Source organism: Cupressus sempervirens, chromosome 4 (genome assembly GCF_028749045.1).
Source record: "Cupressus sempervirens isolate cs-2001-9-10 chromosome 4, ASM2874904v1, whole genome shotgun sequence".
In the NCBI taxonomy this organism is placed as follows: domain Eukaryota; kingdom Viridiplantae; phylum Streptophyta; class Pinopsida; order Cupressales; family Cupressaceae; genus Cupressus; species Cupressus sempervirens.
The window spans coordinates 74,686,820-74,703,159 of record NC_143121.1 but is presented as its reverse complement, the minus strand read 5'-3'; positions in this window follow the sequence as shown (position 1 = coordinate 74,703,159).

The following is a 16,340-nucleotide window of genomic DNA, read 5'->3' as shown; positions in this document are numbered from 1 at the left end:
TGATAAGTTTGAAATCTTTTAAATAGATTATAATTTCGTTTTAAAATAAAAAATAATATTAAATAAATACATTGAGTTGATCAACTCTTTCTTCCATATATTTTATTAAACATAGATTTATATTATTTATTTTCTTCTATTTTGATCATTTCAATATTCAACTATGTCATGTCATTTGCATTAATTGATTTATTCTAATATTTTCAAATTTCACATTTACTAATTTAAAAAACAAGTTTTTTTAATCATAAACAAATAAATAAATGTAGCAATTTTTTTTTTTAAAATATCGTTGTTAAATAAAGCATCCGCCAACAAGAATATAAGACAAGTAAAAAGACTTACCATAAAAAACAAAGCCAACAATAAAAATAATTGAAATAAAATAATTATTTTAATAGTACTTCCTGTCCCAAATGACTTTTTTGGTCCAAGAATAGGGACAAATACATACGATCAGTCAATAGTATATTGCATGGGCATTTGGTTGCTTGATTTAATAAGATTTTTTATATAATATGAATTATAAGGAATCTACGTAGTTTTCATGGGTTCATAAGCTTATCTTTTCCTTTGAACTTATGTGGGTCATTTCATTTGCATTAATTGATTTATTCTAATGTTTTCAAATTTCACATTTACTAATTTAAAAAAACAAGTTTTTTTTAATCATAAACAAATAAATAAATGTAACAATTATTTTTTTTTTAAATATCATTGTTAAATAAAGCATCCGCCAACATGAATATAAGACAACTAAAAAGACTTACCATAAAAAACAAAGCCAACAATAAAAATAATTGAAATAAAATAATTATTTTAATAGTACTTCCTGTTCCAAATGACTTTTTTGGTCCAGGAATAGGGACAAAAACATACGATCAGTCAGCAGTATATTGCATGGGCATTTGGTGGCTTGATTTAATAAGATTTTTTTCTATAATATGAATTATAAGGAATCTATGTAGTTTTCATGGGTTCATAAGCTTATCTAGCCTTAAAAAACCTAAAAAGTAAATATTAAAAAACACCAATAAGTTATGGGAAATAAGAAATAGTGGACCCTTAGTAGAAGAAATAAATGAAGCCTCTCTAATTCGACAGCTAACTAGGCCTTTTCACAAGGCAGCGTATACAGAAGTTCATAAATTTCCTTTATAACACTTATAAGTTACCTAACACCATCTATTTAACTTGTACCATTCACATTCTGTGACATATGTGGCAACAACCTACTTTACACATGACAATGATAGGATCCAAAATTCTAACCTAATACCCTACCATCATCTAGCCACCCTTTTGTTTGTTCTCAAGAAATCCACTTAATAATTGCATCTTGAATTATGTTCAATTCGGTTTACACCTCCAATCATTCTTTATGACTTCCTCAAAATAAAAGTGGAAACAAATTATTGTAAAATTATTTGCAAATAACTTCACCCATCACAAACTCTTGTTTTTTGATATTTTTATGAGGAGCCCACGTATCGTGAATGAGATATTTAATAAAACTATATTCGGTTGTAAAGTCAAGCATATATGTCAGATGAGCCATTTCAAATTCAGTGAGAAAGGAAACGAGAAGAGAAATTCTTGAAGGAAATTAGCACTGCTAGGGTTTTCTTGCTTCATGCGAACTTTCAGTTTTTTTGCGTACGGCCCTTCGCTTGCACTCCCCTTCTGTCGGCACTTGTCATACCGCATTTACTGTGGGAGCTTTAGGTTAGGATATAATGGCTCTGACCAGCAGTGAACCAGTTGTTTCTAGTGTTCATGCTACTGCTTTGGACTGCCATGGCGTCACCACCGAACAAACACCCGCGCAAGTTTGTCCCAAAGGTTTTCCATGAGGTAATCTTGATATTGTCCTTCCTTTGCAAGAATTTGATGCTGCATGTGACTGGTTAGAACAACATACCTTGATAGGGTATTTTATTAGTAGGACTCCCCCTGAAGCTATGCTCAAAGAATGGGTCAACAAAAGCTAGACTCCTCATGGAGTCCGCCTTGACACTGTTCAAAACCTTACCAAAGGTTTTTTTTTATTTCACTTTGCTAACCTGTCTCAAGTAGACGCAATTTTTACCAATGGCCCTTGGTCTATGCATTCCTCTCTGCTTATTTTTTAGAAATGGTCTCGAGACTTCTCTGTCTTGGATGATAAAAAGCTTAGGGTTCTTGTTTGGGTCAAATTCCCAGGTTTACCCTTGCCCTACTGGCCTTTTATTGAGTCCATTGCCCAAGCCCTTGGCAAAGTTGTTACCAAGGAGCTAGAGAAATTTTTTAATGCTCGCCCTCAGCAGCGTGTTTGCATTGAAGTTGATCTTTCTAAAGATCTCAAGGATTCTGTGGAAATCTAGATTGGCGCTCAAACCTTTGCACAGAAGGTGCTTTACTTGAACCTACCTAACACCTGTTATAGGTGCCAGTTTGTTGAACACAAGATCAGGGATTTCCCTTTGGCTATGCCTAAGGTCAAACTCCAGCCTAAAGCGACACCTGTCAAACAAGTCGAAGGAAAAAAAGAAGAATGGGTTACTGTTGGGTGCAAAGGAAAGCCTGCCTTGAATCCTTTGGCCCCTAAGCCATCCTATGCGGTAGTTAACATGATTCCTCCTGCTTCCACTAAAGTCTCAGCGCCTGCTAGCGTGGAGATGCCAGCGGCTTCCGTTGCACTTGTTCTAGTTTCGTAAGTTTCAAACCCTGCTAGTTTGCAGGGGATTAAGGCAACCACCAGGGCCTCATCCTTGGCTGGAGCTCGTTCTCCTCTTGTAGTCTCTTCCATAGTACCACTAGCAACAAGGAATTCTCACAGTCCTCTTGGACGTCTAGAGATATCAGGGGTCAAATGGTAGGCTATAAGTCCAGAGGATTTCCCGTCTGACTTCCACTCGGTTTCTACCTTTTTGCAGAATAGTTACTCCTCTCTAGAGGATGAGGATGGTATGGAAGAGTTCTCATGAACTTCCTCTCTTGGAATGTTCGAGGTCTTACATACCTCCCCAGAAAGTTCTATGTCCAAGATACCCATCATAGACTTGGGAATTTAGATTTTCTTTGCCTACAAGAAGTTAAGATTTTTGGTTTCATGCTTTCTATTGCATGCCACATCATTTCGTAGGATAGCATCATGTTTTCTTCTCAACATTGTTGGAGTGAGGAAAGCCAACTCCAAAGATGCCAAGATCACCTGCATGCGAGAACCTGTCAAAGAGAAGCCATAGAAGGGGAGAGCATGGACCAAGGGCAAAAACCCTAAACGGACATGAGAGCCAAAAATGCAAACACAATAAGAAATGTATTTACAATGAAATGACTTGATATTGTGATGATAATACAAAGAGGAGAGCTCGAATATAAAGAGCTCATGGAAGCTTGTAGAACAAGCTGGAAAGTGGTAGAAGATAAGTGTGACAACTAGAAGGGAACAAACTCTCGTGTTGTCACCAACTAACCACAACATGCATTAAATATAAAATATTAAATAAATGCATTAACCTAAGTAAGCTTAAGCAATAGAATAAATAATTAACAATTAATTATTTACTCTAACACCCCCCCTTAAGTGCAACTTAGGGAAATGCCTTAAGCTCACAAAGGTAAGATGAATGCATAATGGGTCCCGGCAACGAGGCCATGTTAGGTACCCATGTACAATGCAAGAAGAATGCAACCTCTGTAAGCGAGGAAAGAGAGAAAACCACATGGGAAAAACTCTCCCCCAAAAAGAGGTAAGAACCTAGTGAAGAATGGAAGAAGTCTCCAACTAGGGAAATTGTCCCCTAAAATAGGAACAAGAAGTGATCATGAAGAAGCAGCATCACTGAAGCATGAAGAACCACAAATCTACCAAACTGCTGATCAAAAAAACCTCCATGGAAGAAGAAGGCATGAATCGAGCATGTCTATATGGTAGATGATCCATCTCACCGAAATGCATAGGTAGCCAGCCACTGCAATCGCCTTGTATATAGGATCAACCACTGAATACATAGTTCACACTATCGAACCATCGAACCATGGATGCATTAGAACATAGCATAACCCCCCCTTAATGCAAATGGGGTGTGATGACAAGCAACTGAGAAGGTGGGCCAAAGTCTCCTGCAAACGAACCAAGAACGAGGAGAGAGGGAAAGAGGTACAGACACCGATAAAGACACGGTCTAACTGACTCTACATGGGGCTAATGTCGTGGAAGGGACACTCACTTGACAAAGGGAGAATGCCTAAAACAGCAAACAATAATCCCCCCCATGGTGCTTTATGAAAATAGTGCAAGTACACCTGACTCAAAACAACGTTCATGACTCCCGAAATGCAAAAGTGACACTTTATCTCAGTGCGAAAATGAAAAATGCTTCAAAATGATAGCTACAATGATCAGAACTGAAAAAGAGCTAAACCAAGAGAAAGTACAGCCGAAAAGAAAGCAAACCATGCCAGGAAAATGATCCTCGGGCCTAAAACACTCAAAATATCCACCATAGAGAAAAAATGCCAAAACTATGATAGAAAGAGAAGAAGCCAAAAATGAAGAAAAAGGACTACATTTTTGAAAAGAACATAGAACCAACTTTTCAGAAATATAAAGTTTTCAAAAAACTGACATGGGACGCAAAAGATATGCATGCCGGAGTCAAAAATAGAACTTCGGACTTCAACAGAAAAATGAGTGATAAAAAAGCATCAAAACCAAGAAATACCTGCACCAAAATCTCCGTCTCAGAACCAGCTTCCGTCACTTCTTTTGGATCAAAAAAAAACCTCCGTATGCAAAAGTTATGGCCAAAAAACCACAAGTAGGTCCAAAAGAGAACTTGAAGGAGAGTGCAAGCAAGGATGATGACACAGGGATGACATCATGCTAATGTCAGCAGATCCCAAGCTTAAAATTGACGGTTTGGTGGCCGTCGTGGCAAAAAGGATGCCATGTGGCATAGCCACGTGGCAGTATGGATGATGATGTGGCAGGGGCCACGTGGCAATGTGCCATGTGGCACGCCCACCACGTGTCAGTCACAGGACGTAGCAGAAGATGCCATGTGTCACTGACTGTGCAATAAGCATTGCAGAGCTGGCATTGACTAGAGGCAGAGCTGTCAGAGCGGCGCTGGAGGAGGAGGTGGCCGCAGGGCGGCGAACACGGAGGAGCCGCCGGCGGAGGGCGGCGGCAGGGCCGCGGCGGAGTGCGGGTGACGCTGCCTGCTGCAGTCGCTGCGAGCTGCACGCAGGTGGCGTGGCGGCGGCCCCGCGGTGGCGCGGCGGCGGTGCGCCCCAAATTTTTTTTTTTTTTTTGTTTCTCTCAGGCCGTGCGTCCGTACGATCTGTACGGCAGCGACCCTAGAGGCCTCAAAAAATTGCCAAAATTGTCCTGTGTCCAAAAATGAAAAGCTTTATATGAATCCTGACTGCAAATGGCCTTTCGGATCCATTGGTGATGTCCGTTTGGGCTGAAAATGCTCCAAAAATTTGCTGACCCCCTGATTTGAAGAAAAAATACACAAACAAACTAGGGTTTGTGACTTCAAATCATGGCTTCAAAATTCTTCAACAAAGTTGCAGCAGAAAGGCTCTGATACCATGTTGGAGTTGAGGAAAGCCAACTCCGAAGATGCCAAGATCACCTGCATGCGAGAACCTGTCAAAGAGAAGCCATAGAAGGGGAGAGCATGGAGCAAGGGCAAAAAACCTAAATGAACATGAGAGCCAAAAATGCAAACACAATAAGAAATGTATTTACAATGAAATGACTTGATATTGTGATGATAATACAAACAGGAGAGCTAGAATATAAAGAGCTCATGGAAGCTTGTAGAACAAGCTGGAAAGTGGTAGAAGATAAGTGTGACAACTAGAAGGGAACAAATTCTCGTGTTGTCACCAACTAACCACAACATGCATTAAATATAAAATATTAAATAAATGCATTAACCTAAGTAAGCTTAAGCAATAGAATAAATAATTAACAATTAATTATTTACTCTAACAAACATAAAGCTGGACGAGGTGGTGTAGTTACTCTCCTATCACCTCGCCTTCATTCTGCTATTATCTTGCACAGTTCTGACCCCACACACCATATTATTTGGCTTTTTCTTTCCATTAACAATCATTCTTTTGGAGTCATTAATGTTTATGCCTCCAATGATGCTGTGGAAAGGGCACAAATGTGAGTTTGGCTTGCTGACAACTTGCCACCAGCTACTTGGGTCCTATGTGGGGACTTCAATATGGTTGAAGTGGCCTCTGAAAAAGATGGCATTCTGCCTTTCCGTTGGACAGCTAGGGAAAGAGAAGCCTGGTTTTGCATGCATCATAAATTGGGCATTTTTGATCCCAATACTAGCCGTTGTTATGATAGTGGGGCCTAGCACACTTGGTCCAATTTTCAAGCCGGTCCTGACCGCATATTGAAATGTCTTGATCGTGCTATGATCTTGGCGTAATCTTTTTTTTCCTTTTCTGAAGATCGTGATCTACCTGTCATTCCCCTAACAGATATGACATTGTCAAACCACTATCCCATTTTTTTTGGCATTTTTTGGCAAACAGCTATCCCCAAAGTGGCCAAGTCTCAATTCTTCCTCAACACGTCTGTGCTATTGCATGCTTCCACCATCTCCCACATACAACGTGTCTGGAATTTGGAACCACATCCACATTCCCATCAAGGTTGGATTTAATGGTGGAATGATGCCATTACCAGAATGGCTCAATTTTTGCGCATCTACGGGCATCAGCTGGCAATTTTCATAAAACAATCTTATGAAGCCAACACCCTTACCCTCAAAAAAGCCTTTGAAGCACTCCCCTTCAACCCATTTGATGTGGATCTTCAAATTCAGCTTGCCAAGCTTCACCATGAAAAGCAAATTGCTAATAACTATGCTGCCCAAGGAGCTCAAATCAAAGCCCGTCTCCACTACTTGGAGGTTGGCGACAAAGCCTCGAAGGAGTTCTTCCAGGCTCTCCGAGCCCGTCATACCAGTGTTGGGATTAAAAAGATAAAACAGGGAACTGATGTTCTTTCCAGTCTGCCTGACATCCTACAAGCTTTTGTTCTTCACTATGAGAATGTTTTTGCTTCGCACGGCCACTCAGTTGCTTAGGAGGAGGCTCTCAAAAAGTGTATTACTGTTACTCCAAACTGCCTCACAGTTGAGCAACGCACTTTCTGTGAGAAACTTCTTTCCCTCTGAGATCTTAAAGAGGCAATTTACTCCATGGCGGATGACAAATCCCTTGGGTGTGATGGATTTCCTTGTGAATTTTACAAACATCTTTGGGAGCAAATTGGTCCTAATCTGCACATAGTCTATCTTGAAGCATACCATTCTAAAAGCATAGGAGCGATCATAAATAAAGGCAATATTAAATTCATACCTAAATCTGGTGATCCTGAGGACATCTACAACTGGAGGCCCGTTACCCTCCTGAATATGTCTTATAAGATCATTGCTAAGGCGCCCTCTCTCAAAATCTGCCATATGCTTCCTCTAATTAGGCAGCCTGAACAAACTGGCTTCATCAAATCCAGGTATATTCTTGACAACATCATTGCTATCTGGGAAGGTATGGAATGGGCCCATAAGTCCAAGCAGCAGGCTATCTTTTTAACGATAGATTTTGCTAAAGTCTATGATCGCATTGAATGGCCTTTCATTTTTGCTATGCTTCAAGCTTTGGGTTTTGGTCTGAATTTCCTTCAGTCCGTGGAGATGCTCTTTGGTGAGGCTAATGCTTGCATCACAATCAACAATTTTTAATTTGAAGCTTTTGGACTTTTTCGTTCCATCAAACTATGTTGTTCGCTAGCTCTAGCGCTTTATATCCTTGCTGCTGAAGGTTTTGGTTATTGACTTGCTCACTCTATGTCTTCAGGACTAGTCCATGGCATCTCCTTGCCTGATTCTTCCTCCCAATTAGTCAATGGTAATTTTGCTGATGATTCTTTTCTTACTCTTCTTGAAGATGAAGAAAACATCAAAAATGCTTTAAATTGTTTGGACACTTTTTGTCAAGCCTCTGGCTCTGCCATTCAATGGCATAAAATGCTCTGCTATTGACAATCTTTTTTGCCAGCTTCACCTTGGCTCAGCCAATTCCAATGGAAATGGGTTACTCATGGAGAAATCTTCTTCTTTCTTGGCATTCCCTTTGCTTTCCAGGCTTCCCCTGTGGAACATTGGAATGTTGTGCTTACAAAGATTATCAAAAAGCTTGATAATTGGATCACTAAGCCGCTTTCTCTTGCTGGTAAATTCCAGATTTGTTCTAAGATTTTGGCTACCACCCATGTGTATTATTCTTCTTGTTGGGCTCCCTCCAAAGCTTCCTATCTCAAATTAAAATGTTTGCTCAAAGATTTTCTTTGGGCCTCTAGTTTTGACCATCATGGTTTTCACAGAGTTTCTTGGGATTTCTGTTGTCTCCCAAGGGAATCTGGGGGTCTTGGCCTGCTTTCCACTCGAAAGCAAGGCCTTGCCCTCTATGCTAAATGGATTATTAGAGCTATTTCTGGAGATGAAGCCTGGAAAATTCTTGTCAAGCATTGCATCTCTTCAGGATTCCCTGCTAACAGACCGACGTGGAAGGGGATTGGTTTTCAGACCCTTCTCATTATGTGTGAACCAGTGGTCATATAGGGCTCTTTTTTTGTAAAGAGCATTTGGAAAGCCTAGGAAGCTTTTAAACCTTGGCTTTTTTGGGCTGGTGATGAGTTTTGCAATGGGCTATCCTTAAATCAATAGAACATTTGGTGGTCTCCCCTGTTTGCCTTCTAGGGTAGTCCTCTTGCCAAGATTCAAGGTGCCAGTTCTCTGCGTTTCTTTAAATGTGGCATTCACACTACCAAGGACATTTTTTCAAGAGTCACCATGAATTTTAGGTCATGGGAGGATATGCAAGTTCAATACCGCCTTGTTCATGCCAATCGCCAGACTTATGACCTTCTGTTGTCTTCCATCCCTGTGCACTTACTTCATAAAGTGGGGATTCAGTCTATTCCTTAGTGGTATGATTGGAAGTGGTTTTCTGCCACTCCATTTACCAATTATAAGCCCAATATGGGATACAGATGGCTTTTGCCCCACCTTTCGATCATGGACATGCTTAATCAATAGTGGCATTTGCATTCTTCGCTTTCTTAATGGAGAAAATGGTTCGACACCATTTGGAGTGCCATTACAAAACCTAAGATTGCTCACTTTGCTTGGTGCCTTGCCTTTCAAGGTCTTCCCCTAGGGCCTCGGCTCAAGCACATTGGGGTTCCTGATCCCAAATACCCCTTCTATGGCCAACTTGAGTCCTTTTTTCATATTTTTTGTTTTGCAAGCATGCTCAAAATTATTGGCAATGGATTCATGATTTTTTCAAGCCTTTCAGGCCTGAATCTTTTTCATGGCACATGATCCTACTAGGTGATTCCCCCAGATTTCCTTGAAAGTTCTCCCAGATTTGGCATACTTTTGGGATGGAAATTTTTTTTTCTCTATGGAAATATAGGAATGCATTTTTATTCACTCACAACTTTTTGGATGTTAACATTGTAATGTACACTAAGGCATGCATTTGTAACAATGTCATTATGTAGATACAAGTGCAAGCTAATAAAGTTTCCCTGGAGGTTACCCACTTATAGGAATTGTTAAATCATTGGGGTAATGCTCCTTGCACCATTGCCAGAGTGCCTCTAGATGCCTCGGCCGATGCCTCCTCATCTCGCAATCGTCGTTCCCGATGCCAGTCCTCTGGCCACCATTCACACACGTCGCACTCCCAGGGTCCCCGCCACCACTCTCCCAGCGGTGGTCATGGCAGTTGGAGATGCCGCTCCGCTTCCCCACCACGTGGTGGTTCTGGGTGGTCCCCGGCTCCCCCCCCGAGCGGGCTCCTAGCTGGTCTCTGGCTCCTCTCCTTGGACAGGTGCACTTTAGCAAGTTTCCTCAGCTGGCCTTGGCAATTTCTCCTCTCCAGCCAGACAAGAAGGATGTGGAGACTACAACTACGCCAGATCCTGCAGATGCTACTGATGGATGGACTATTCCTAGTCCGCCTCACAATCCAATTGATGCATGGGGATTTCCTGATAAAGATGATCCTCCTCCCTCTGCTGGTACTACCTAGGCAACTTGAGGTTGTTTAAAATGTTTTTTTTTGATGAATAGTTTATAGTTTCTGGCTACGGCCATGTTGTTTATTCTGGCTTCGATTGTTTGAACTCATTCGTGGGGTGATCCTATATCCCCCGGACCCTTTTTTGTGAATTGTAATCTTAGTAAATTTTATTAATTGAAAAGGACTATTCATCTATAAAAAAAAAGGCATAGATGCCAAATGAATGACTGAATGATTGTGATTTTGATATTAATCTAGGGATGAAAGAGTATATGAAATCTTCAGATAATAATAAATTTTCTTTCCAAACAATTGTTTTCAAAGTATGCTAAAATATGTCCAAGTGGTATTGCATCCCGCATAAGTTCAAAGGAAAAGATAAGCTTATGAACCCATGAAAGCTACATAGATTCCTTAGAATTCATATTATATAACAAACATGAGAAATATATTTGGTCAAATAGCTACTACCTAATCTAAAGGTGTAGATGACTTCTTATTAAGATTTTTCATAAATAAATTATAGTGATTCATATGTTTTCACTATTTTATACATCAAATCATTTGGTGCATCACAGAAATCAATGCGTTATCTTTTAAAATTGTTTCAGTCAATAGGAAATTCTACATCATGAAATGTTTCTTGTTTTCATTCTTTATTTTAGTCTTATATTTGGCATTGTTCATTCAATTTTATATATAAATTCAAATTAGATTCGGTTCATGTGTCACACCAAGTGGTGTCTTTAAATACATGATATCTATTTAAATATTCTAAGAATGGTCTTGGCTGCATAACTTTTGAAGAAAATATTTATCATCAGAACCTAAATACAATGCCTAGAAAGATTTTCACATACAGTCCTTCAAGGAGGTGTTATGGCAGAAGAGAAAGAGGAGAAAGCTATAACGAATAGGAAAGTAGAAAAAGTCTTTTTCTCAATCCCCCCCTTGAAGCCTCAATAGTCCTTAAGTTATATTCTTTTACTCTCACCAAGAGCTGACCAAAAGTATAAAGTATCTCAAGGAGAAGAAGAAAATAATTGAATCCTAATGAGCATGTCACAAGACCTAAGTGATAGAGTCTGGGATAGAAAAGAGGAAATACTAGACAATGCAATATTTTTTTTCATTTATGCAATATTCATTTGTTAAAAAAATATAAATCTTTAAACTCATTTGCAAAGTATATGAAAATAGATATAACACATTGTGATTTGTAATAAAATAAACTCTAGGTTATTAGAAATAAAGATTCAATAGCATTAGATGCAAGGGTTTATGTGCATGGTGAAATTGTGTGGAATGTATAATTTATTTATAAAATTGTTTGTTGGTAATTGCTTATGGATTAGACTGGAATCACACTTTGTTTCCCAACACAATCTAATCCAGAAGCAATTACCAACAATTTGAATAAATGTGAATATTTGAATGTTATTATTTTAAAATTAGTGTTGAAACTTATGAAGATCATAAAATTGATTGTATAACACTCATTTGTATTTTATTATTTTTATTTAGATTCTTACTCATATATATTTGTCATGATTTTATATATATATTTTTTGGTTTACATGAATTATTTCTTCTATTCTTCTAAGATTTTATTTTTATATTATATATATTTGTTGTTTTATGTTTATCTTAATATGTATTTTTTTTTTTGTAATATATATATGCAGTTAATATTTTTTTAATGTGTTCCCCTCACATACATACAATAATCTTTTTAATAAATGGTATTTTTAGTTTGAAATGACTTATTTATTATTTTCTTTTTAAATATTTTTTAACAATTTTTTACATTTTTTTATTATTTTTATTTTTAGACTTTATTAGTTTTGTTTATTTTAGTTTTTTGGTTTTCTTTCTCATCTAATTTATTTTGCTTGCCCTTGATTTTATTAAAAAAAAAATCATTTTTACTTGTCTTGCCTTGACTTCATGTCCTTGTCTTTCCTTTTAGTCTCCTCCCTCTATCTCCTCGCTCAATATTGATTAGGTTCTTAGTGTGCAATCCCTCATTTTTTGACTTTATCTTATTTATTCTAATTTTGTATTCTTATGAAAAATCATAGAGTATGAGTCAAAATATTCGTGACAAAAAAAGATCACACAACCAAGATTAGAAGCTCAAAGAGCATAAACATGGACTATAGAAATCTTATGACTTTTAATGGTCTTCTTTAAAGTCATTTTTGTAGAAGTTAAGATTTATATTATATGTCCAACTCAAGTATTTTTGTCATCAGTGTATGTGTTAGGGTAATTTGATAATTATTTACTATCACTCTGAATGGATAAACCCCAAAGAAGTGTAAAAAAAAACCCTTGATGAATCATATTAGTTTAGATTTAAAAAGTACTTTAATAAGCATTCAATTATTCTTTGCAAAAATATTGGTCTAGTACAATTGACAACATATACATCATCTTCCAAGGTAGTTCCATAGTCATATATATGATTAATTAAAGAATACATGTTATAAATTACATACAATGACATCTAGAGAATATATTGTTGGAACTACAACTATGAAACAATTGTTATGTTGTCATTGATGTCAAACCTTACTAGTAAGATATTTACTAGTAGTGTAGAGTGTCATATCATTTGATTGATGAAGAGGAATTGAAAAGAATAGATCATGAGATGACTTAGTAAAAGGTTGAGTTGAGATTTGAAAGTGTGATGGAATGACAATAGGAACTTGATAAGTTAGTACTTGACAAGATAATATGTTGTTTATTCATTACAATAAGCAAGAAAGAAAGATCAGTTGAGAAGAAAAAAGAGTTAATTGAAGAAACCGAGTATCTCAAGTAGAAGATTAAGGAAATTAAGCATTGTCAAGCATAACAATGTTGGCCAAGTATCAATATTCACCCAATGATAGAGAATGTTGAGTGATAGTGATGATCAAGTCACATAGTGCAAACCGAGCAAGATAGTTTAGTGATGACCTAGTGATTCAGTAATGATCGAGCAGTAGAACATAGTTATGATCGAGTGTTAATAAACTAATAGTTTGAGAAAGAATCAAGATTTGTGGTTGACATAGTTGAATTCTTGAAGTAATCAAAATGTGTTGATGATAAGAATTGATGAGCTAGGTTATTAATGCATGAAAAGGATTAGTTAAGTGATCAAAGACTAAGATTTGAGGAAATATTTCTAGAAGTTTGAAGAAGAAAGAAGAAGAATAAAAGATGGCTAGATCCATTGAATCTATTGAATCTAATCATAACTCTAAGATCTATAATTTGTAAGAATTTGGTATAGCTTTGATACCATGTTAGAATTTTCCTTAGGGAAAAATGACACCAAGATCAAGAAGCTCAAGAACTTAGCATAATATGGACCAATAATGTTTAATCATAATAACAATATGGAAAATGAATAATTGATGATACACACTAGAAGTCCCTATATATAAAGGCATCTAGAATGACTAGGAGTTAGCAAAGTGATAAGCCTCAGAACTAAGCACATGTCCACCAAGAGTGGATTATCCTCCATTGAGCACGAGTTTTTCTACATGACAACTCATATGACAATGCATACTCCTAGGTGTCTACATGAAAACTAATATAATAATGCATTAACCTAAGTAAACTTAAGTAAAGTGTAAATAGTAATTAATTATTTACACTAACACCCTCCCTTAAGTGCAACTTAGGGGAATGCACTTAAGCTCACGAAAGCTATGATAGGTCTCGACTACTAGGCCATGTTAGACCCTGTACCCATGCACAAATGCAATGTTGTACATACAATGCAATGCAATCTCTCAAAAAATGGAGAAAGAGGGAAAACCTCATGTGCCCCCCCCCACCCCCCAAAAAAGAAGAAGAAGAAGAAGATAGATAAGTACAATAAAGAAAGATGCATGGATGGATGGAGTAATCAAGGCCCCCCCCATTATGACATATATCATGCATAACAGAGAATGGAGACAAAAAAGAATCCAATGCCTACAAACAACATTTCTCCCTTTAGGAAGAAGACACAACAAATATAGGTGCACGTATCCTTCACATTGTAGATAGGAAGATGTAGGAAGAGAAGCAATGTAGCCTCCCCTCAATGATGAATGCACACCCATGAAAGAAGCTCCTTGATGACTAAAGAAGTTGCACCATGAAATTTTAATGAAGTTCCTCCTTGTAGGAAGAAGTGGTGCCATAGGTGTAGTAGAGAATGCTCCCCAACTAGTAGGAAGAATCCTCAAAAGATATGATGCTTGAGGAAACTGGAATACAATCTCCAAAGACTGATATGTCTCCTTTGAAGTAAAAGAGTCCTTCTCCATTTGTTGAAAAGAAGTGTCCACAATCATTTCAGTCTCAAAAGAAAGATCAAGTGGTTAAGGGTTAGAGTGTTCCCTCTCAACAAGTGAAGAAGAAGTCTCCTCAATAAATAGAACGTGGATGTCATCAATAATGTCTCCCACATCTTCAATGTAAGACTCAACAAACAACACTGCAATCTCTAGAAGGAAGTCATCCCTTGAAGCTAAAATACGAAGACATGGTATTTCCTGCTACACTAAATTAGGAGCATTTGTGGCTAGAACTAGATCAATAGAAGTAATAGGAGCATCAGGAGGTAGGATTTCAACTAGAGTTGTAGGTACCATAACTGGAGTGACTGGAGCTAGAATGTCCTCTAGGAATGGAGGGACTTGTGGATCTCCATATGCTCCAAAGACACGTCCAAAGGTCATAAGGTTCACTTTCCTAGTTCAAAGTATAACAAAAAAATCCATACTGATATTTATAAAAATATCTTGAAGAATTATGCTAATAAGTGACTAATTAGTGTAAGAGGGCAGTTCTTTAGAACATAGATAAGGAAATACTTATGTTCTCTTAGATGATCAATCATCAAAGCACTCCATTTTTTATAGTTCCTTTTTGTCAACTTCAATTTTAAACCAAACTGACACTTGTGAGATGATTCCATGAGATCAGCTAATGTGTGCACCCCCAAAATGCAAAAACAATTAAAAAAAGCCACCCAACCCCCCCCCCCCCCCCAACCAGAATGTATGGTTTGGCACTTTATATGTAGTGTGATTACAATAGTCACTTGCCAATCTAGGGCCTAAGTGGACTTCTTATTTTTCTATTTACAACATCCTCTTGGAGTTCAAATCTAGTAATTAGCAATGTAGCTCAAATATACAACAATTCTAAAGTTTAATTAAAGAAATACAATGCAAAAAAGAACCTATTTTTGAAAAAGGTATTTCTATCCACACAAGACTATAATCTAATTGTAGATGTAGAAAGCAGACAAAAAATTATGCACTTTCAAAAAAAATGAAACCTAAAAAATGTATCTAGATGAGCCTATACAGAGCATATGAAGTTGCAAAATGTAGGATTAGATAGGTGTAGTCACCAAAAACTAAATTTTTTGAAAAATTCATGGACCAAAACTTGAAAATAATAGCACCACTAAAATTTTTAAGAAATTCTAGCCAAAATAAAGAAAAAATAGACCTAATTTGGAGTTCGGATTACTGAGATATGGTCTCCCAAAGTTGGACTATCAAATCAAAACTTCATATGGTGAGGGGTCTACCCTAATGACATCAAGAAAATATGAGGTTAAATTTAACATCCAAGCAACCATCATGGTAGTGTAATTTGGCCTACTCATGACAATCAAATGGCTATCAAATTTAAGCTCATGGTTGTGATGACATCAGCAAAAAAAGGCCCAACTGGGTGATGTGCTAGTCTGTACAATGACGTGTCAAATTCGTATAGTGCTAACATGGTAGTCATATGGTAGATTTTGTGTTGATGTTTGTGGGTGATGTGGCAGAGGACGTGTCGGTTGTGCCTGATGTCAGTGATGAGGAAGCTATCGTCTCATATCTATTGTGGTGGCTAACACAGTCGAGGCTCGAACATGGGAGCTAAGCTATCATCAAAAGGGATTTTTCAATTATCAAAGGGGAAGCTGGTAGTTGCAAATGGTGGTTGCTGATGTCGAGAAGCCAACGGTCAGAGGTCAACGATCGACAGGTGCAATGTGGGAATTAGTCCCACATGCACCAAATGTTTTTAAATAGACGTATTTAAAAACAATAAGTCATAGAGGGTAAAGTGGCTTGAAGGCCATCATAGTTGTTGAATGTCATCATCAGGTGTGATGTATCAGTTAATGTGAAGTTTGTCAATTATAAGGAATATGTCAGCGG